Below are 22,657 nucleotides of genomic sequence, written 5' to 3' on the forward strand. Positions count from 1 at the left end.
CTACCTTCATTTTTGGTCTCAATAAATTCTGTTACATTTTTGACTTGACTGGTCTGATTGGGTGTTTGCTCGGCTTCGTAACATGATGCTCTAGACCTACATTACATAAATACATTTTGTTCTGTAATGTTAAAATATCAAATTTGATTAAAAGTTTGTTATGTGAGGTGGAATTGCTAGCTAAAACGTCCAACCCTTTATCCGGGCTTGGGACTCTGAGAGAACCTATGATATCATCATCAGCAAAGGAACTTGCTTTATTTGAGAAAACCTGTGACATCATCTACAATTTTCTTAACATTGAGTTAATCTGCTTAATCTAAGATGTTAATCTAAGCTCTATTTAAGAAATAATTTATGAACGGTGTCATTGCAGTCCAAACAAATCTGATGTTGCACATCCTTGAACCAAGCAGCAGCCATGTTGAAAGTCTCAGCTCTGTCTGTCCCTGAAATACGCAGGATTCCTTGCTTTTATAGATAGATGTAGCATTAGCATTTACCTAGGAAAGGCATTAACGTAGCAATAACCTTGCATTAGCCTCACTATAGCAATGATAATGCAGTAGAACAGGAAAAAATGTTAACCAGTTAGAAGTCCAGTTTAAATAGTAGTATGTGCAGAGTCGGCTCTACCCAATGTGGCGCCCAAGGCAAGATTTTCCATTGTTATACATTGTTAGTGTCTGCAGGCTCGTCTAAACTCTTTCCTGTGTCTTGTCTAACATTAACCTTGAATTGAGGCCTTTTTATTCTTTATTTATTATTTCATAGAGTTGTACCTCAAATTATTACTGATGGATGAGAAAAAAGACTGTGCACATGTAAAAAAAATAAAATAAAAAAATCTGTGACGGACTGACGGACTTGACTTATGCAAATACAGAACAAACAGTGTTCCGTTTTGGCTGAGTGCAGGACGCCCCATTCAATGGCCAAATAAGGACAGATTCCGTATTTTTAGGGGTGTGTGACAACTCTAAACAGAACACTGAGCTAAAAACTGATACAGTACAACCATCATTACTCTATATTTACATTACCTTTGTCTTTCTCCCGGTTTTCGTCCTCTTTGTATATATATATATACAATATATATATATATATATAAATATAATTATTATGGCAAGCCGTTCAGGAAATTATATATATATGAGATTTTATACATATATATATATATATGAAAAACTTAATATATATATGACAAAACGAGTTGCAGTACTTCTCTAGAAAGTCCCCTAACAGCCTCTGTCTACAACTTTTGCCCATTTACTCAGAGTTACTGTATTTGACACAGAAGAGGTGTGAGAACATGAGATTGAGCTGGAGCTGATACAACGATTGAAAAAAATCGCACAGTGTCTGCTTGTCTTTACCTCTTCTGTCTCAAATGATATAAATGACTACAAAGATGGCGTCCGGGTTTTTCATATATATATATATTAAGTCTTTCATGTATATATAAATACACTTTCATATATATATATATTAAGTCTTTCATATATATATTGTAGGAGACCAAACCACATCAAGCTAAAGACTCTCCTCCTAGCAAGAATTAACCAAGGAGCCTGTTTCTTTATCACGAACTGTTTACACAATAACTGCCCCCGCAACTTTGAGGTGCATGGCAAACCCCACTATGTGGCCTTTGAACCCAATAACGTAGCCGAAGAGACTGACCCAACTCTTTGAAATATTCAGTACGAACTCTTTTTTTACGACTCCCCACGGGGGAAGAACATCCCTCGTCTCCCTCCTTTACAAACAGATACTTTGGAATGCTGTAAGATCAAAGAACTGTCCCAATGATCATTTGACCCCCTGTGGTGAGATGTCACAGGAGGACACTTCCCAGGCTCCTTCTCTGAATTGTGCCACAGTGAAAAAGGGAGAACAAAGAAATTGTATTATGTTTGAAAAGTTACAAATGAAAACATTATTCTTTGATTCTACAGAAATTGAAATTGCAAATGTTGTCTGTCTTATTCCACTCGTTTTATGTAATTTAATACCCACAGAATGCTATTTTAAATGTTTCATCATTTAAAAAGTGCTTAAACATACCAGCAAACATCAAAAAAGTTAGTTTGAGGTAACCACTGCAACCATATAGTTAAGAAGAGGAATAACATGATTTTTGACATTTATGTTTATGAGTAATTACAAGTAAAAGTCATTACCGGTTCCTAAAGTGATGCTAGGTTATTTTCCAGTCGTGTTTGGTATCAAACTCTTTCATTATGGATGATATATTAAGATATGATGTTGAAAAGATGTTTGAAATATGTGGAATTAATTATTAGGCATTCTTTTATGTTTAGAATCATCCCTTTGTCGTCTGTCTTTTGACTCACATACACACACCCGAGACACACCCACAAGCTGAAAACAGAGACATTGACCAATCACCGATATGATCTCAGAAGCATCAACCAAGACACCTCCTCCAAAAAGGTGTCTCCAAATCCCCTTTAAAAAAAGACGCGCAACCAGAAACTATAGCTTTTGGGACGCTGGCGTTTCATACTCAACGCGTTTCCCTCCCCATCTTTTCATTTATTTTGAGTTGAAACAGTTAGATTTTTGGAATCAGCAACTGCTTGGTTCGGACGAATCCAGCATCTAGTGACGTGCGTAACAGCCGACGAAGCCTGGCCTGCGACCCACTGTGGTAAGCCACGAGCCATTCTCTCACCCAGCTGCGAAGGCCAAGACCGCCTGGAACGGCTGAAGGGGGCTATTCTCTGTTGAAACGCAACAGAGAGCAACGGTGGCACGTCCTGCTGCACTGCTTCAAACAGAACCTCCAGGTCCAACCCTGACATCATCTTCAAGGTACCTGAGTGAACTTCCATCAGCAAACTTCATCCACAATAGATCACATCCATACCTCCATAACTACAAACTTACACACACTCACAACATGTTCCACACCCAGTTCATCTCATTCATGTTTGTTCGTCTCCCCTGTCTGTCTTCCTCTCTTTGTTTTATGAGCTCTGTTTATGATTTTATTCTTTGATTTTATGATCTTATTATTCGAATATGTATCCTGCATTTTTATTCAATATTTAGTAGATTAGCATTCTCCTAGAATAGTGATTTCACTTTATTACATATAATCCTCACTTTTATTAGCCTAGAAATGCATTTTATCATGATTCAATTATCCAATTTCAATTGCTATTTTGACTGTGTTAATTGTTGACTTTTGAATAAAAGGTTAAACATAATCTTTGATTCCTCTGATTCATTAAAGCTGTGATTATGGTGTAGATTTGCTGTTAGAATTCACTTTCCCCTGGTTTCACATTGATGAGTTTAGTCTAAAAACTTAGACATATTTCTCCTGTTAAAAGGAGTGGCACCCCGCAATATTTGAAGTAATATTAATAATCATAATTCATATTCTTAGTTATATAACCCATTAATAATAACTCATCCTCCTACATATATTAAGTCTTTCATATACATATATTAAGTCTTTCATATACATATATATTAAGTCTTTCATATACATATATATTAAGTCTTTCATATATATATTAATTCTTTCATATATATATTAAGTCTTTCATATATATATATATAATTTCCTGAACGGCTTGCCGTATAATATATATATATATATATATATATATATATATATATATATATTCAGATAAATACAGGCAACCTGCAGAACCTGATTCTGCTACCAGGATTTTGCAGATCCTGGCTACCTGTATTTACACACACCCGTAGCTCTTCTTCTCTTCTTCATGGTGTCTACGAATCAGCAGAGTTAGAACTGTCGCCTCCTGCGGTCACAGATTTTTCCGGGTCACGGATTTTGTTTGTCATAGTTTGGTAAACAAAAGACGTTTACATCAACTTTTTTAACTTTAACTGATTTTTAGAGCAACTGCCGCCCTGTGCAGGGTGTACCCTCGCTTAGCGCCCAATGAGAGCCGGAGATTGGCACCGGCAGACCCCCATGACCCTGTAAAACAGGAACAAGTGGGTCTGAAAATGGATGAATGGATGATTTTTAGAGCATCCCAAAGCTGCACAATTTGTCATTTTGACTAAAAAAGCTGTTAAAAGATCCTGAATGCTTTTGTTCCTTTACAACTCAATGGACTGAAAGAGGTGATTTGCATCATCATTGATGTCATTTCAACATGGCACTGCAGAGACTCAAAAACGGTAGTCCTGTTTAAAAAAGTTAATAAAACGAATATGTTACAAAATGATGCGTTCTATTAGACATAGATCTTCTAATAAGAACATTTCAAAGGATTTAGGCCACATTTGTAAAAACAGTGAAGGATCCCTTTAAACAACCAAATAAACACAAGAAACTGAAATCTGATTCTAAATGACACATGAACACTTTAAATATAAAATATGTAGCAACTTCTGTATAAGTAGCAAAAGGTTGACCTTTCTTTCCATGTGTAAACTCCACAAACATGTCTAAAATTGGAACAATTTCAACTTCACGTTGAACAGCTTGTTAAAAACGCATGTAAAGAAACAGTCTTTCAGTGTGGTTCAACCAAGTGTGTTAACCTTTCATGATTTAAAGTCAAATCACAGTTACTCATTCAACAAAAGGTCATTTTTGAGGCTCAACACTCTAGGTCTTAACTTATTATCTTCCAGGACCATCAAGACTTTTGGATGAAGTCACAAGTATTGGTCAAGTTTTTATGGTAACTCAGGTGCAGTGCATAAATTAGTCAGAAAAGCACGACATACCCTTCAGCCAGTGTGGGGAACTCCACAACTATGTTACCCTCAAGCACAACAGCAACCTTTTCAGGGAAGAAGCCAATAGTATCTGTTGAACCAGCACTAGACAGGAGAAGATCAACTGGTACGTCGTTGATTTCTGGTTCATCTGGCTGTGGCACCTAAAGATGTTATACAGTGAATGAAAATAAATACTTACATCACATGTCTTTAGAAATCCAGAGTCATCTTCATGCAGATACGTTGGGTGGGTACCGAGGACAGCAGCTCATTGAATATTGGCATCATCTTGTTCCTGAAGAGTGAGTGAAAGCATTCTTGCTTTAGATTTGTACTGGGAAAAGCATAAAGCTATTCATTCAAAAACTCCTATAATGTCTGTAGTGGGTAATGATGTCATTATATAGCACTGCTCTAGTCTAAAGTCATGGGAGTTCAAACAGAGGTTCACCAAAACTCCCAGTTCCATTGTTATCATACATAAAGTACCACAATCCAAAACTGATCAAAGCCTGAAGACGGGGATATGTTGGTCTAACTCAGCATAGAAATGAGTTTTTAGGTTGAGGTGTGAAATTCTGTGAAATTCCAAACAAATCTATAAAAAATAAAAACAATTGTAGCTGTAAAGAAGGGGACAAAAATATAATATGTCACATAAACAACAGTTTACATACAACATAGAGATGGAATGCTCTCTGAATTTGTCAGATGATTGAAATATCTAGTGAAAGAGGTGGTCATATACTTCCAAACAATAGGTCACATTAAAGAAAATGTTCTAACCTGTGATTCCATCTTAAGGCCTGGCCATCGTTACAGAAACTCTTTGACATGCAAGTCATCATTGATGACCTCTTAGCATCGTAGGGCAAAAGTATTCTGCATTAACTTAGAAATATTTAAGAGGTTCTAAAGATGTACTGAATGCACAAACCAGACTGATGATTCATTATTTAGGTTGCTTCCATTTCAGCTTATAGAACAAAAAGAAGAAACAAATAGTGGCTGTACATTTGCAACAATTTCATCTCCACTCAGTAAGATGGTTTTCTGCAGAGAACTACAATGTAAATATAGATGAGACAAAATGAAAACCTAATTTAATCAGGAATGTGAGGAGAAATGAACTTTAAAGTGTAGAACCTTCTCCTTTTGAAAATAAACAGTGCAAATGAATCAACCAAACCATTAATCACTCAGAGTCTGAAAACTAATCAATGACCAGGAAATAATATCAAACATTTGAAACATTTAGAAATAAAACCATTTAAAATATTTCCTTACTTATGAGCGTATGATGTAAATGTAATTTATTATTGGAGGGAAACCTAGAGCTGAGATGGATTTGTATTTACAACCAATGCATAAAAATATTCACTTCTAGGAAAACTTGAACATTTCCACAAATCTATTCCAAAAGGCTGCTATAAGGTGGAAGATTGAGAAGCAAGTGCTGGAGCGAGTGGGTCATGTGATGCAAATGGGAAATGATAGACTGATGAAAACAATGGTTTTAAGGTGGAATAATAAGTTGGAAGGATGTGAGAAGAAGAAGAAAACGATGCTGTATATGAAGAGAATGATGAATGAGGCGAGGTTTGACTGGACTGATGTGGAGAGGTTGTGTGGTGACAGGAAGAAATGGAAGGTATGGTGAGGGAGAGAATGGAGCATTTGTACAAATGGGAGTGTCATAAAGGACCTGAGTATGTGTGGGTGACAGTGAACTTAGAATGAAAGGAATGCAGGAATGTAAGAAGTAAATAAAATCAGACTTTCCACACAAGAAAACGCTAATCTGGCGTTAATATGAGGGGAAAAACAGAGATTTTAACTGTGGCTCAGACAGAAAAATGTGTCAGATCCTCACCCTGCAGTAATCTGATCAATAATCTGATCAAATCAACCTGTTACATTGTTTATCAACGAAGGCCTTTCAAATTAAAAGTGCACTTCATCATTTTCACTGATTTCAATGACATTTACAAGCGTTGGGAAAACTCCATGTTCATTGATTTCTAGACGTCCCCAAAAATAATGACATCATGGCCCCGCCTCCTTTGCTTCAGACCTCTTTCATTCACAGATTACGTACTTTTGGTTGATTTACGTGCGGTGGGCGTGTCAGGAACCTGTACCGGAGAATACGCAAATAACTGCATACGTGTAAAAAAGTGCTTAAGGAGAATAGTAATAATCAAATAATAAGAATCCTTTTGTGTCATTATTTGCATGTTTGGTATTGAAGTCATCCAAAAGTAATCACTTACTCTATCACATAATATAGTGATACATAGAGTAAGTTACTGATTCCATTTTTTAACAGGTAACTTGTAATTGTAATGATTTTCTTTTTTTAAATGAACTCTCCTAACCCTGCATATCATTGAATACAGTGGTTCCAAACGTTTTCTGCTCTACCCCCCTTTGAAATATGAAAAACTCCCAGGTCCCCTCATCGCAACAAAATGTAAAAAAAAAAAATGAATTAAAAAAAAACCACAAACAAAAAATTGAAATATTCTTCAAACCTCATAGAAACAATTTACAATTTGTAATCACATATTTCATATCAATAATACAGCTTTCTATAAATAAAGTGCTTATTGTTTATGATTCATTGAATTGATTTGACGAGTACAGTGTCTGTCAGAAGTATGTATTCATGTGGGAGTTTAAGTAGAGTTGTCAATTATGGCCAAATGTGTTTGAAGGTTGGATTTACAAAAAATGTGTTCATAATCTGTAGTGTTATGAAGGGGAATATTTGTGTGTACAAAGTAAAATAGCGTGTGTGATTTCACTGGTTTAATCCCATGGGACATGTGTATGATGAATTGATAAAAAAAGACATAAATTCATACAAATAATTTTTATTTGGCATTTCTTAGTGCAGGGATGATTATTGTGTGTGTGTGTGTGTGTGTGTGTGTGTGTGTGTGTGTGTGTGTGTGTGTGTGTGTGTGTGTGTGTGTGTGTGTTGTGTGTGCGTGTGTGCGTGTGTGTGTGTGTGTGTGTCAAAGCTAATGATGAATGGCTCCTTTTCTTGGGGAAAATCCTTTTTAGAATTTATTCTTCCTTTCACTAATTTCCCATGACAAGTTCAGTTTGACAATCTGAGAGACAATCTCAGTCAATAACTTGAGTAAGTAATAGTGTCTGATGCTGTAATGTCAATACAAATATAGTTTATTCTCCAAAAACACGATTATATTAAAAGTCAATACAAAAAGAGATAATTTATTTTCCAAAAAAACATGATTATAATATACATTGTAATAAATAACAGTTAACCTAATGTAACTTTACATTAATAAGCTGTTGTATTCTTATTATCACTCCTCAGTGGGAGCAGTCTCACACACACGCATCAAAAAACACAGACAGTGACACCTACACTCTCACACCAGAGACAAACTACAGTGACGTCATGAACCCAGAACAGGAAGTAGCACGCTCCATACCGCGCTCAATACCAAGAGGGAAAATTTAAATAAACGTTTTGCAAAACCAAATTACTCCCAAATTACAGATACACACACTTAGCGTGTGTACAAGCTTTGATAAAGTTTCAGGTTGAACAGACGCCACACACACACACACACACACACACCCCGCACGCACGCACAGACACACACACACACACACAGACAAAAAGACCATCTTTGATTTATTAGGTAGATGTTAACATCACTTATAAGAAAACTAGAACGGATGATCACGAGATCTTTAATGTTAAAAAATTTTAAATAAAACCATGATTTTTCATTTATGCTGCTTAGAGAAAAAAAAATGTAGGACATGACCAGTACACTAACTTCATCTATAGTTAATCACCTGCTTCATTTATTAAAAACAAGATGGTAAATTATATATAATACATAGATAAATGCATTATTTATTCAATATGAATTATTAAATATCCAGACAAATTGAGTTTTAATTCACATTCTATATATTTTTTGAAAGCATAATTAAGTAGAGATTCAAGGCTGATGGGCTGTTCCTATTAGAACATCATCAAGTGTGTGAGGGAACTTCCACTGACTTTTTCAGCCCTTCTTGTTCCTTTTCAGTAAGTTTCATCTCCACAGACGTATTGTAAGGGAATTACCCAGAGTTCATTGCATTGTGATGTATGTCAAGAATCTCCTGGTAAACCAGCTCGAGGCGTTTTAAAAGCCACGTGAAACGAGTGAATAAGTAACAAAAACATTGTAACATAGTGAAACATTTGGACAAATACCATATAATTCATCTGTTGTTACAGTTAAAGGTAAAATCACTTTTTGTGTCTTTGTTGCTCCTATGTTATACAGGAGATTATATTGACAGTTTATATTGAGATATGTCTAAGTTTTCAGTGTTTTAAAAGAAACCAAGAAAGAACAGGTTTAATCTGTGTGTAAATCTATGTGTGTATGTTTATATTTGTGTAATTGTAGATACATTGTGTATAGTCTAAGTTGTTGTATTGTGCTTCACATGCTAATGTGACAGTGAGTGGCTTTGCTTTGTAGTTTGTTTCTTTTTTGTTTTGTGTAAATTTGTTTATTATCTCTTAGTAACTTTTTACGACTCGACTAAAATGTAGTTTGGGAAAAAAAAAATAAGAATGAGATTGTAAATGATTCCAATAGTATCAGTAGTGCAGTGGCTCCATCATGTAGCCTATAGGGAGGTAAATACATTTATGACACTGTTTAATGCATAAAATAAACAGTAACTGAACAGTGAACCCTGAAGTTTTTTCCTCTGAGAACAAAACAAAACTAACAAAATGTATTTACTGGACACAGAAATGACACTTTTATTTCTAGTGCTTCAAGCCTTCACAGCCTCACACACTCCATCACTTTCCAGGTGACATCAGACCAGCCCCCCAGGAATGGTCCCAGTCCTCCAGGTATGGTCCCAGTCCTCCAGGAATGGTCCCAGTCCTCCAGGAATGGTCCCAGCTCTCCAGGATTGATGGTCCCAGTCCTCCAGGAATAGTCCCAGTCCTCCTCCAGGAATGGTCCCAGTCCTCCAGGAATGGTCCCAGTCCTCCAGATGAGCTACTCTGTGTCTGAGTTTAACTGACTCTGTGCTTTTAAAGCATCCTTGTTGTTCTGCTGGTTCTCCTTCACTGAGTTCTAATCACTGCTGGTCACATGGAAAGTTTACAATCTATTCACATGGTCCAACCTGTGGAACAGCACATCTATACTGTAGCTCTACCACCACCTCCTGGCTCTATATAGATACTACATTTACCTGCACTTATTACAAGATGTTTAACTGATAATATCATCTGCTTTGCTGAAATGATTGATTCTTAATATTTAATGGTTTCACAGACCAAAAGGTTGTTTTCTGCACTAATTTACTCTTAAACCAGCAGCTGTTTTCAGACAGAGAACCTGTAAATTAACATCTTTAAGCATGAAACTAATAATGTAAGTTTAGTAGAGTTTACTGACGTTAGCTCAGGTATGTAGCCTGTGCTACTAAAACTATCTAAACAGAGGCTCATTTAGCTTTTTAAATACTTTAAAGTGACTAAATAAACTTTTTAATAAGTCTATGAATGAGACCCTTCTGTCTCCTGTTTATTTATTTTTTCCTCTCAACAATGTGTAGCTGTCACAGAGCCATCCAGATAGAGCTGTTATTATATTCTAATTCTACCATAAACTGTCATAAATGGATCTACATCGTCTCCTTCAAAATCTCTAAACCCAACCTGGCAACACAGCTGTTGTTGACTTGTCCTGTGTTATATGTGTAGTTTATTTATTGTTTGATTTAGGCCCATTTATTTATTTATTTATTATATAGAATTAGATGAATTCAATAATATTGATTATGTGTAAAGGAGGACAAACATTACTCAGAGAAACTGTTGTCATGGGAACAATCTGAGGGAGTTGTGTGTCTACTTTCTTCTTCTCTGAATAAACTTTTCTGATTTACATCAACAGGCTTTTCTTTTTCCCAAAATGTTTTTTCCCACAATTCTTCTCCTCATAATTCAACTTTCTGGAACAATAATAAGAATATTGACTATTGACAGGAAATCAGTTTTTATTGGTCATTGATTTGAATGAAATTATTTTTGTGGCTGATTTGATGGATTATAATGGCTCTTTATTGAGTTGTGCACATTTTATTAGAAAACATAATATATTGTTATCATTTCTTTTTTAAGAACAAAAATTTTCCCAAGTGTGATTCTAAATGAATGGACTCCATACTGTACCAAAACTTTACTTCATATAATCACTTTAGGAGTTTTTTGGGGTCAAACATTTAATGTTTAAGACATGTTTATCATTTTGTAACACATACACATACTGATAATAACAGAAAACATGGTCATTAAACTGAACTGTTCCTGGACTGTAACTATGGTGATCTGGTGAATGTAACCAAATATAAACACAACTAACCACATCTATGCGGTGCCAAGTGTAAAAATTTAGTATAAAAGTTGTAGCTAACACATTTTCATTATTTATCTCACTTTTCTCAGATTTAGCACATTTTCCTACATTTAACACAACATGTAACCATTAAATCTAAATATTGAAATCTAAATCTAAATGATATATGTTATATCTAAATGTTAAATCTAAATGTTACATGTTATATCTAAATGGTAAATCTAAGTCTAAATGTTAAATCTAAACGTAAAATCTTTATCTAAATGTTAAATATACACACAGATATGTGCAGCAGTGACTGAAGGAGACCACGCCCCCTGCTGTCACAGCTGGGAGTTACCATGGAGACGCTTCAGCTCACTTCCCTGGTCCTCTGTAGACTTCATAAACCAGGAACGCTTTCCATTCAAACAAATCCTAGAGCAGTTAAAGGGTGTCAACAAAACCATTAGCCACACCCCCTGTAGGTAATAGTGAGTGAAGGCCTCAGTGAGAATTGTGTGTGTGTGTGTGTGTGTGTGTGTGTGTGTGTGTGTGTGTGTGTGTGTGTGTGTGTGTGTGTGTGTGTGTGTGTGTGCGTGCGTGCGTGTGTGTGTGTGCGTGTGTGTGATCCTCACACACAAGCAGCTGATCAGAGCAGACACACTCCACACTGCAGATGAAATGTGTCTGTTCTCTGTCTCCACCTTAGATAATGTTTCTCTTAGTTTTACAAGCTATTTATCTCGTTTGTTATCACTCTCTCTCTGACTCAGGGCAGACTGTGCACGGACTGAAAGCAGATCAAGTGAAGTCCACCACACACACAGAGTCAGAGGAACTTCTGTGACTCTGTTCCTCATGAACATGTTTGTGCCTTTATTCTGTTGCTTCTCCACCTCAGTCTTCATTTTTCCTCTTGATTTGACAGAAGTCACGTTAGAGATTTCTGCTGGAATATAAAGCCATGAGACTTTATCTACTCTCAGATCAAGAACACACGTTGATTTTTAATGAGCAGCTCCAGCAGCCAATAGTAATGCTTAAAACAGCTCATAAGATTGCTATGTTGGTAGAAAGACCTCTGATTGGCTGACATCCATCCTGTATTGATAAACTTCATTTTCAGAGCCTGGAGAAGGAGAAGAGATTCACTGTCTACTCAGAACACTTTGAATTACAATATGCTCAAAGATGATTATGGACTTTTGACCAAATAACATAAAAAAAAAAAAAACATACTGCAGCTTTAAGCGAAGGGATGAGTACTGCTGAATTTTCTACTGCCAACTTTCTAGGTGTTTAGAACCGTGATTGTTTTAACTCAACCATATTTTTACACATTTTTGTAGCTTCATAGGCCAGTTAGCTCAGCTGGTCAGAGTGTGGTGCTAATAACACCAAGGTCATGGGTTCAAACCTCATACTGACCAGATATTAATCAAGGACCATAAACCTGCTTTCATGTGTTGTAAATGTTAGTGTGTGAGTCAGAAAGGACAAGGTATGAATATGTATACAATAAACACAGATAAAGAATATCTAAACTGTTAATCATTCCTAAACCTGGAAGAAAATTCACAAATACCAAAAATCTAGAATGACTGTCAGTAAAGAAGCTTCTTTTTGACATGTTAATAAATCAGCAAGTAGGACAAATACCAATTTATTGATGAATAATCCCAGAACAATTTAGGTTAAATACTAATAATACTTACTTTGTATGTGTATGCCTTGTGTATTCAGGTGTCCAACCATCATTTTGTATCCACAGTTGTGATGGAGCTGCAGAATGTAGGTTATACTTTCATCCAAATCATTGTCTTACAATGTAGTGAATAAATCATGGACTCTGTTTATCCAAAACAATGAGAAAGGTCACAATAGACATTAAATGAAAACTGTCTGTGAAATGATCTAACCATTGTATGTAATAAAAACTCATAGACTAATAATAATGTAGCCTATTTTTAATGATCAAACATGTACATATATTAGCACACTATAGCTACAACTGTGCTTGTTTTGACAAAGTAAGTTTTACTGAACTCTAAATTAAAACTGCTGCTAACCTGGACAGATGCTAGAGATAACAAGGACAAAACAATACTAGATGACTTTATACATTAGCTGATATTAAGGACAAGGGCTGATGTGCTGTTAAAACAGACCAGATTGTTTTAATGTAGCCTAATTGTTGTGTAGTCTACATGACATTAGAACCTGAACATATGCCATATAATATGACCAGTCTATAGCTTCATAATATAAGTATTGAAATGGAATAGCAATGCAACGTTAGCCTAGCCTACCATTAATACACATTAACATGAGTAATATTTACACACAAATATAGTTCTACTGTTGCTACTTTCAAACAAGCAAGAGTTACACTATCAATTATCACCATGGTACATCACAGGTAAATAAGTCATGTGTATGAGTATGGAGCTGTCATGTTCTGTTAATTATTTATCCTTTGGGGTTTTCTTTAAGTTATTCTGTGTCTTTGTTTATTTGGTTTGAGTCTAGTCATGTGTTTAACTCTTGTCTGTGTTTCAGGTGTTCCTGTTTGTGGCTCCACCCCCAAGTGATGTCTGTGTGCTTGGTTGGTGATTGATTAGCTCACTCATGTTTCCACCCAGGTGTGGTCCATTCCCAATCAGGCCTCCTCCACTATTTAACTGAGTGCTTGGTCACAGTATGACTGTGGGATCATTGTTAATGTGTGTGTATGCTGTTGGCCCTCATCGTGTCCTGCTGCGTCTGGTCTTTGCTCCCTGTTCCTCCTGCAGTTTTGGATTTAAGTTTTGTTTTGTTTTGGAGAATAAAGCCATGGACTGGTTCCAGGAACATTATGCTTAGATCCTGCCTCCTTCTTTCTCTGCATTTGGGTCCACACCCACACCGGACCGTAACAGGAGCTTCCTCACCCATTCCCTCAGACAGGCCTTAAGTCCTGATGCACAGGAGAACATTCTACCACAACAACTCCCACTCTGAGCCACCATCAGACGTCCATCACGCCACAGCACCATGTAGCCCACAGCTAACCTCTAGCTAACGGTAGCCACACAGAGATAACATCTCCACACTTTCACTGCTGACACCAGACGTAGAGCTCAGGACCAGCCAAACCAGCGACACATCTGGATAATCAACTGACAGGTAGAAAATAATAAATAAAATAATGTAACTTTATTGATCACCATAGTGAAATTTTTCTCTGTATTTTGACCCATTTTCCCAGAGAGGTAGCAGTGGGCTGCTAACTACAGACACCCAGGGAGCAGTTAGATAGTAGTTTAATGAATATTCATACAAACATCTCCCTATGTTCTTTGTTTGGTGGATCCCGTCAGGATGAGGGAGGGGCATGGCAGGACTGTCTCATAGAAGGCTGACCCTGGAGTAGGTGAGCTCTTCTGCTGGACTTTGTAGGAGGTTCTAATGACTGTAGATTGTATTTATTATACCTACATCAGTACAACACTCTGATAATGAAATGCATGTGTAAGTGTCTAATCTATCAAAGAATTCACAGCACGTACGTACGACCACATCACAGAACTTTCACCCTTTAGGTCAAAACCAACACTTAATACACACCACCACCACCCAGCACGTGTCCTGTTCTCTCACTGGTAAGATTCAAAGTACAGTTGTCCTTATTTATATTTGTCTATTCATCACAGTAATAAATATTGTGTTTCTGGTAAAAATGTAAATGTTTATATTATTAGGTTGTAGTCATTGCTAAACATGTTGAATGATAAAAGTATATAAAAGCTTGTAGTTGTTTTAACAAGGCAACACAATGTAGCTGCTCAACAGAACAAGAGTATTTAGTTACTTTGAAGGAGTAAACCAGGAACGCTGGTCAACACAGTGAAACTGTTCTTCCTGATGGACAAGCTTTTCCTACATGTTGGTGGATTCTGAAGAGAATTCTTCTTCTAATCGTCAAATCATCTTCTTACAGAACATTCTAAGAACTGTTTACAATCTATTAGAAAAACCTTTTTACTGTGTTTTTCTTTCTAAAAGACGTTTGTGTTCTTTGTGGTTATCATGACCTCTGACCTTTGTGATAATCTAAGACTAAAATCACTCTCTACCATGTAGTAGTTTTCATTAAAATCCTACATGTCCCATGATTCTTAGCTCTTCTCTGTAGTCCTTGTTCTCCTGGGACGTGTTTTAAAGGTGTTTCTACTGTCGTAGCTGGTCTGTCAGTCTGTCCTCTAAGCTGGTGTTCATCTCTCCTCTGTTTCACCAGGAGGTGAAATACAGGTGTGTTACATTTAATGATGGTGGATACAATGCTGAGCAGTGTTTACTGTGACACCAACTACACAGAGACGTCCACACGCTCCTAAAATCTGAGAAGGAGGTAGGATGGAGGCATAGCGTTCTTGAAACCAATCCATCTTTATTAAACAAAACTTAAATCTAAAAAGATAGGAGGACCAGACACAGCAGCACAAGGAGGGAAGACAACATACACAATGATCCCACAGTCATACTGTGTCCAAGCACAGCTAAATAGTGAGGGAAGCTTGATTGGGAATGGGCCACACCTGGGTGGAAACAAGAGGGAGCTAATCAGTCACCAACCAAGCATACAGACATCACTGGGGGGTGGAGCCACAAGCAGGAACACCTGAAACACAGACAAGATTTAAACACATGACTAGACTCAAACCAAATAAACAGAGACACTGAATAACTTAAAGAGAACCCCAAGGACTAAATAACCAACAGAACATGACATGTTTGCACTTTTTGCTCATTTAAGCTACTTTTAGCCATTTCATACCACCTGTTTCTGTTTTAGACCCATTTTAGTCACTTTTCACTCTTTTATTGCCATGTTTATGCATGTCCACTCTTTTAATTATATCCATGTCTTTTAAGGCTTTTATTAAATAGTGTCGGCTGTAGTCCAGGCCGCCGCCATCTTGGATTATGTTGTCACCAGCGCGCCATCGCCCCAAGTTGTACTAGCGCAGAATGAGTCAAATAACTGTAAAGAGGTCTTATATTAATAATAATAATAATAATAATAATAATTCTCAACAAGAACTACTGATTGATTTGTCACATGACTTTTCCAGGGTTTGAGTTTGTTTTATTTAGTTTCACATCTACCTGTAGATCTATGTTTTTTACACTGATGACAACTTGTTTGTAGTTTTATTTCAGAAAGTTTCACTTTTACAGTTACAGTTAGAAACCTTTGTTAATTGAATATCCTAGTTATATTACAGCAACCAAATTAAACTATATCAACTAAGTGAATTAATAAAAATAACCTGTGTAAAGGCTTTTTCAAACTAAAAAATTATCTTGTGAACTCTGTGACCTGTTGACCTGCTCAACTCAAAGAATCTGAATCAAGAATCAGTATTTCTTGGCAGAAATACTTTTAAACACTTGCTGTACATTCAGCTGACATAAAAATCTTGTTTTCAAATATGTAGAATAATTGTGAATTTATCAGTAGCAGTAGTAGTTTTAATATTTTAGTTAATTTTTGCAGGCACCTTTTGTGTCCGTCAAATGTATTTAAAATAAACTAAAATTAAAGAGAGAATGTTATTTAACTACACTTGTCATAATTTTATTTATTTATAATTTTTTTTAAATTGAAAAAAAAAAAAGTTTATGGTCTTGGTCTTGACTCGGTCTCGGCTCCCAGAAGTCTTGGTCTTGGTGCATTCTGGTCTAGGGCAAGTCATGGTCTCAGATAGTGTGGTCTTGAACACAACACTAGCTGCAGTCCTCAATCTCTGTCTCTATTTTCCTGAAATTGAGTAAAAACAAAAAGGTAAAAGAAAAATCATTCAGAAATAACAAAGGAGAAAAATGTGCGAGCTCAAAAAAAATCATGGCCAATAAAAAAAATAATAAAACCTTCAGCTCCAAAAGCTGAGGCAGTACAACAGAGAGCGCTGTCTTCAATGGATGTAACCATATCTTGCATTGTGGGGGTCCTCCCCTCAACAAGAAAACAAACAAAGAAAAGCAAACAACAAAAACAAAACAAATAAAAAAACATTAGTAACACTATTTTCCTCCCTTTTGTTTGTCTTTCTCATGAAGGCAAAAACAGTGTAAATAAATGAGCAACATAATGAATAAAAGCAAAAAATGAAATTTAAAATAAAAATATAAAGTGTGTGTGTGTGTGTGTGTGTGTGTGTGTGTGTGTGTGTGTGTGTGTGTGTGTGTGTGTGTGTGTGTGTGTGTGTGTGTGTGTGTGTGTGTGTGTGTGTGTGTGTGTGTGTGTGTGTGTGTGTGTGTGTGTGTGTGTGTTGCAATGGCTTTGCACTATTCTGCAGGCAAAGGGCAAAGGTGAGAAACCACAACTTTGTGGCACTAACGGTGTTAGTTTTGGGAATCTATGTATTAATAGCAGACCAAATTACAAGTATGTAGCGCCTTAATCACGTGACCTTTCACTAAACTGGCCAATGAGGGGCGCTACCCCTGGATAGAGTCCGACAGTGTGTGTGTATGTGTAAATCATCTCTGTGTGTCTCTCTCTGTCTCTGTGTGTGTGTCTCTCTCTGTGTATGTGTGTCTCTCTCTCTGTGTGTGTGTGTGTGTGTCTCTCTGTCTCTGTGTGTGTCTCTCTCTCTGTCTCTGTGTGTGTGTGTGTGTTCACGCGCGCGTGTCGGGGTCAACACACGTGATGACCGAGACGTACACGTTGAAAACAGGGCTCAAAGTGCTGCTAATGTATTCTCAGATATATTGTCACTATTGTTTTTTTATATGTATATAATGTTATTGCTCTTACTTTTTTTATTCTGTCACTCTTTAATTCCTGTACTCTAATCTTTAAGGCCCTGATGGAAAGCTTAAATGTTTGTTACAACATATAGCAAATGTAATTTTAGTGTCTTTGCATTTTATTTGTGGACATTTCAGGCAGTGAAGGTCCCAATCCCTTTGTTGAATAAAACAATATTGGATTTTCATTTGAAATGTATTGAAAAACAGACATTACCCTTAATTATTATTCTTTATTTCAGATGAACAAGACAAATACAGTCATGGAAATACATACACATATCAATATCTTTGGTTCCCAAAGCTGTATAGATAACATTTCCAGCCACATCACAAACCAATTGGGTTATTCTGCATGATTGAAATACTGTATCAAGGCTGCCCTGATGTCAGCCCCCTCTACATTGCCAGTGTCGGGCAGTGGTTGGATGGGAGCCTGATTGTGTTCCAATCCGGCAGTCCGCCCCTCACTGAAGTTGTCCCCATGCTCTTCACATATGTTATGGAGAACACAGCAGGCCATCGCCATCTTCTTGCTCAGCTCTTGCTTACAGTCATTTCTTTATAGGAGACACCTCCAGCGACCTTTTAGTCTCCCAAAAGCCATTTCAACCACAGATCGAGCACTGCTCAGTCTGTAGTTGTACGTGTGCTGCTCAGGGGTCAGTCTGCCTGTGTCTGAAAATGGTTTCATGAGCCAGTTCTGTATTGGGTATGCTGGGTCACCAATAAAGTAATCTGATCTCAACTGTCTGCATGTTTCAAACTGTAGGCTTCAAACTAATAATAAACTAGAATATTAGCATTTCTTGATGTTCAAGTGAGGATGATCTATTTGATCAGGATTTATCCTTCAACTCTCACATAAAACAAACTTCAAGAACTTCCTTCTTTCATCTCCGTAACATTGCTAAAATCAGATCTATCCTGTCTCAGAGCGACGCTGAAAAGCTAGTCCATGCTTTTGTTACCTCTAGACTGGATTATTGTAATTCTCTTTTAGCAGGCTGCCAGAGCAAGTCACTTAAGACACTTCAGCTGGTTCAAAATGCTGCAGCACGTGTACTGACTAAAACTAGGAGAAGAGATCACATTACTCCTGTATTAGCCTCTCTGCATTGGCTTCCCATAAAATATAGAATAGAATTCAAGATTCTTCTTCTCACTTATAAAGCCCTAAATGGACAGGCACCAGTCTATCTCAAGGAGCTTGTAGTGCCATACAATCCCCCCAGAACACTACGCTCTCAAAATGCTGAACCATCTACCAACCACGGTTCGGGGGGCAGACACCCTCTCTACCTTTAAGGTTAGGCTCAAAACATTCCTCTTTGGTAAAGCTTTTAGTTAGGAACCAGCTCATAGCTCATAGTAAAGATGCAATAGGCATAGACTGGGGGTCTATGCCTATTGGGGTCTGGCATGCTCGGTTGGAGAGAGGTTGGAGAGGGCGTTAAGAGAGAGGTCATTTAGGTTAGAGAGGGACCGGAGAGGGTCCCATTCCTCTCTCAAACACTCCCTCTATGTCTGCTTCTTCCCTTGTGTGTTTGCTCCTGTACTCCTTCTGGCTTTTGTCTTGCAGGTCCGTGGGATCCTTAGTGTGGAGTTACAGATTCTCAACAACTCTGTCTCCACCCTCTCCTCTGCACACACCCAACACAGCATAACGTGGATGGCTGTTCATCATAGGAATGGGATCCACACAAGGTTCCTGCTGCTTAACAGAAGGTTTTCCTTGCCGCCATGATGAATTCATGTTGGGTGTGGGATACATATGTATGTGTATATACGTATATATGCATATGTGTGTATCCATAAAATGAAGAGTCCGTCCTTAAGACTGCTCTACTGTAAAGTGCCTTGAGATACCATTGGTTATGATTTGGCGCTATACAAATAAAAGATTGATTGATTTGATAGCTGAGACACCCCCCCCCACCCACACACACAGATATCAAAGAACGCAGAACCTGTCACGCCATCCACCAATCAGGAGCCAGCAGAAGGAATGTCAGTGTGAATTTCACTGTGACATCATCACACTCTGCTGATGACATCATCAGGAGCTGGTCACACATCAAAGGACTCAGCAACACATTGAGTATTCTTTAATGAGGGAAACCCTTCTGAGAGAGACACAATAACCCACAAACTCATTGGACTCAGTGAATTTACTTAATCTCTGTCACTCTGACAACAGTTATATTTTTGATCTAATGATGGAAGTGCATCAGTTCAATGTAAAGAGTCTGGAACAAACATGCTTTGAAGCTCTGAAGGATCATCTCTGTCCGGAAAAATGCATTGGGCTGTGGCAGTTTACTAGAGTCTGGTATATTCCCATTTTGTTTCAACTGAAGTATGAGGCCTTTCACTTTATCTGTGAGAATTTTGAGGAGGTTTCACTCTGTGAAGAGTTTTTGCAGCTTGCGGAGCAGGAGCTGGCTGATATCCTGGGTCAGGATGACCTTACTGTGACCCAGGAGAGCACAGTTTATCAAAGTGTTTTAAGATGGATAAACCACATGCCTGAGGAACGACAGGGAGCCATTTCTACTCTGTTACCAAAGGTACGACTGGGGCTGATGGACAAAAGTTACATCACAGACAATGTGCTTAACAATGATGTGGTAAAAACAAACCCTGAGTCCCACCTCTTGGTCTCTAATACCCTTAAAGTCATGTCTCAACCTTTGTTACTCTGCTCTGAGTCAGGGATCAACAACACCTTGTTTTGCCATCGCTTGCCAAATGCCGTCTTACTGATGTTTAGATTATATTCTAAGATCATAAAGGCCTTTGACTACAGAACTAACAGCTGGATCACAGTTCACACTCATCCTAGTCTGGAGAATCCCATGACTCACTTATTCCTCTACAGCACTGTCTTCCTTGATAGATGCTTCTACATTGTGGGTGGTGGTTTAAGATGGACCAACCCCTCTTACAGAGTATGGAGGTTTAACCTAGTCACACACACTTGGCAGGAGATGTCACCAATGCAGGAGTCACGGGCCTTAATGAGTGTTACTGTGCTAAAGGGATGCATCTACGCTATGGGAGGCTGCAGGAATGATGATGTTATCTCACACAGAACTGCTGAACGCTACCAGCCCAACATCAACCAGTGGACGTTCATTGCATCAATGAATGAAGGGAGGATCAGGGCCAGCTGCACCACACTGAACAACAAGATTTACATATGTGGAGGAATGACTAATAGAGTACTGAATACTGCTGAGTATTACAACCCAGACACCAACCAGTGGACACTGATCACTCCTATGGGAACACCTCGTTATAAACTTGGAGTCGTTGCATATATGGGCCACATTTTTGCAGTTGGAGGCAGAGATGGATTCAGAGATCTGAGGTCTGCTGAGGCTTACGACCCAGTGACCAACACCTGGTCCGATGTCCCTGAAATGGTCCACACACACAGTTACTTTGACATTGCAGTGATGAACAAGAAGATCTTTGTTGTCTCTTGTAGAAGACGAAACAGAATTGTTGAGTGCTATGACTACACTACAACTACTTGGTCTGTGGTATTTTCTGGCTTGAACCACAGTGAGTATGATTGGGTGAAATGCTGTGTGATATCTGGACTTCCCAACATGGCTGAGTACTGTTCCCCTCGTTAACCCACCATACCCAGGACGCAGGTCTAAAAAAAGTCTAAACTAGATACTGAGACAGAGCAAATGTTATTTTCCATGATCCTAACTGGGAGTGTAACCTGCTCTGACCAGGTCTGTGTGTATCAATAAAAGTGTTTAAAGACATTAGAAGAACTAATGTGTGAATAAATGGATCAGTTCATGTCCCAGCTCAGATGGGATAGTTTTAATCAGCCTGGATCAACCTGAGTTGATGATGATCTAGAAAAAAAATACTACATTTTAGTGGTGACAACATATAGCAGACGTGTAGATGTACTGAATTTCATTAGAATTAATGTCGTGGTTAGCAAGACAAGTATTCTAAAAGGTTAAAATAAGCAGAAATGGATGATTATTAGATTAAATTACTTGAAATCAAACTTCCTACAACACAATAACAAGTGAAATATACTGAATATAAACAAATAATTCTTGTTAAAAATTTTTTTGCTTTTTTAATTTATGCAAATGAAAGCTTCGGAACAAGAAGAAAACAACTAATCTAAGTAAAAAATGACTCAGCATTAGTGAAAAATGATTAAGCTGTTTCTTGATACAAGTTGACTCATCTTGAAATAAACCTAAATCTATATTAAAACTAAAACCAAAATTTTAAAACAAGTTTTTGTTCTTAGAATAAACATCTTATCAGAATCACAACCAGGAGTATGAGTACCATCAACATTTATTAACAGTATGAACCGTACACCAGAAACAGTGGTTGCTGCACACTTTTTATGTCAAATTTAAGACAATTTAAGACTTTTTTTTTTAAAGCAAAACAAACAGCAATGAACACAACGCATAATATGCTTCTGTATAAAGTGCTGTGATTTGTCACGTGAAGAAGGCAAAAACAAAATGATCAAACATTTGTGCAACACTACAATGTAAAGTATTCAAACATGTCTCAGTTCAAGGTCCATCTAACATGTGAGACCTAAGGACACTGAGGGAAAACTTGTGGCGTAGCTAGCCAAGTCAGGCACAAAACAACTTATTCAAAGGCATTGCAAACAAAAACAAACACAACAGACCTGACAAAATGCT

This window comes from Gouania willdenowi, unplaced genomic scaffold, assembly GCF_900634775.1.
Source record: "Gouania willdenowi unplaced genomic scaffold, fGouWil2.1 scaffold_62_arrow_ctg1, whole genome shotgun sequence".
Lineage (NCBI taxonomy): Eukaryota > Metazoa > Chordata > Actinopteri > Blenniiformes > Gobiesocidae > Gouania > Gouania willdenowi.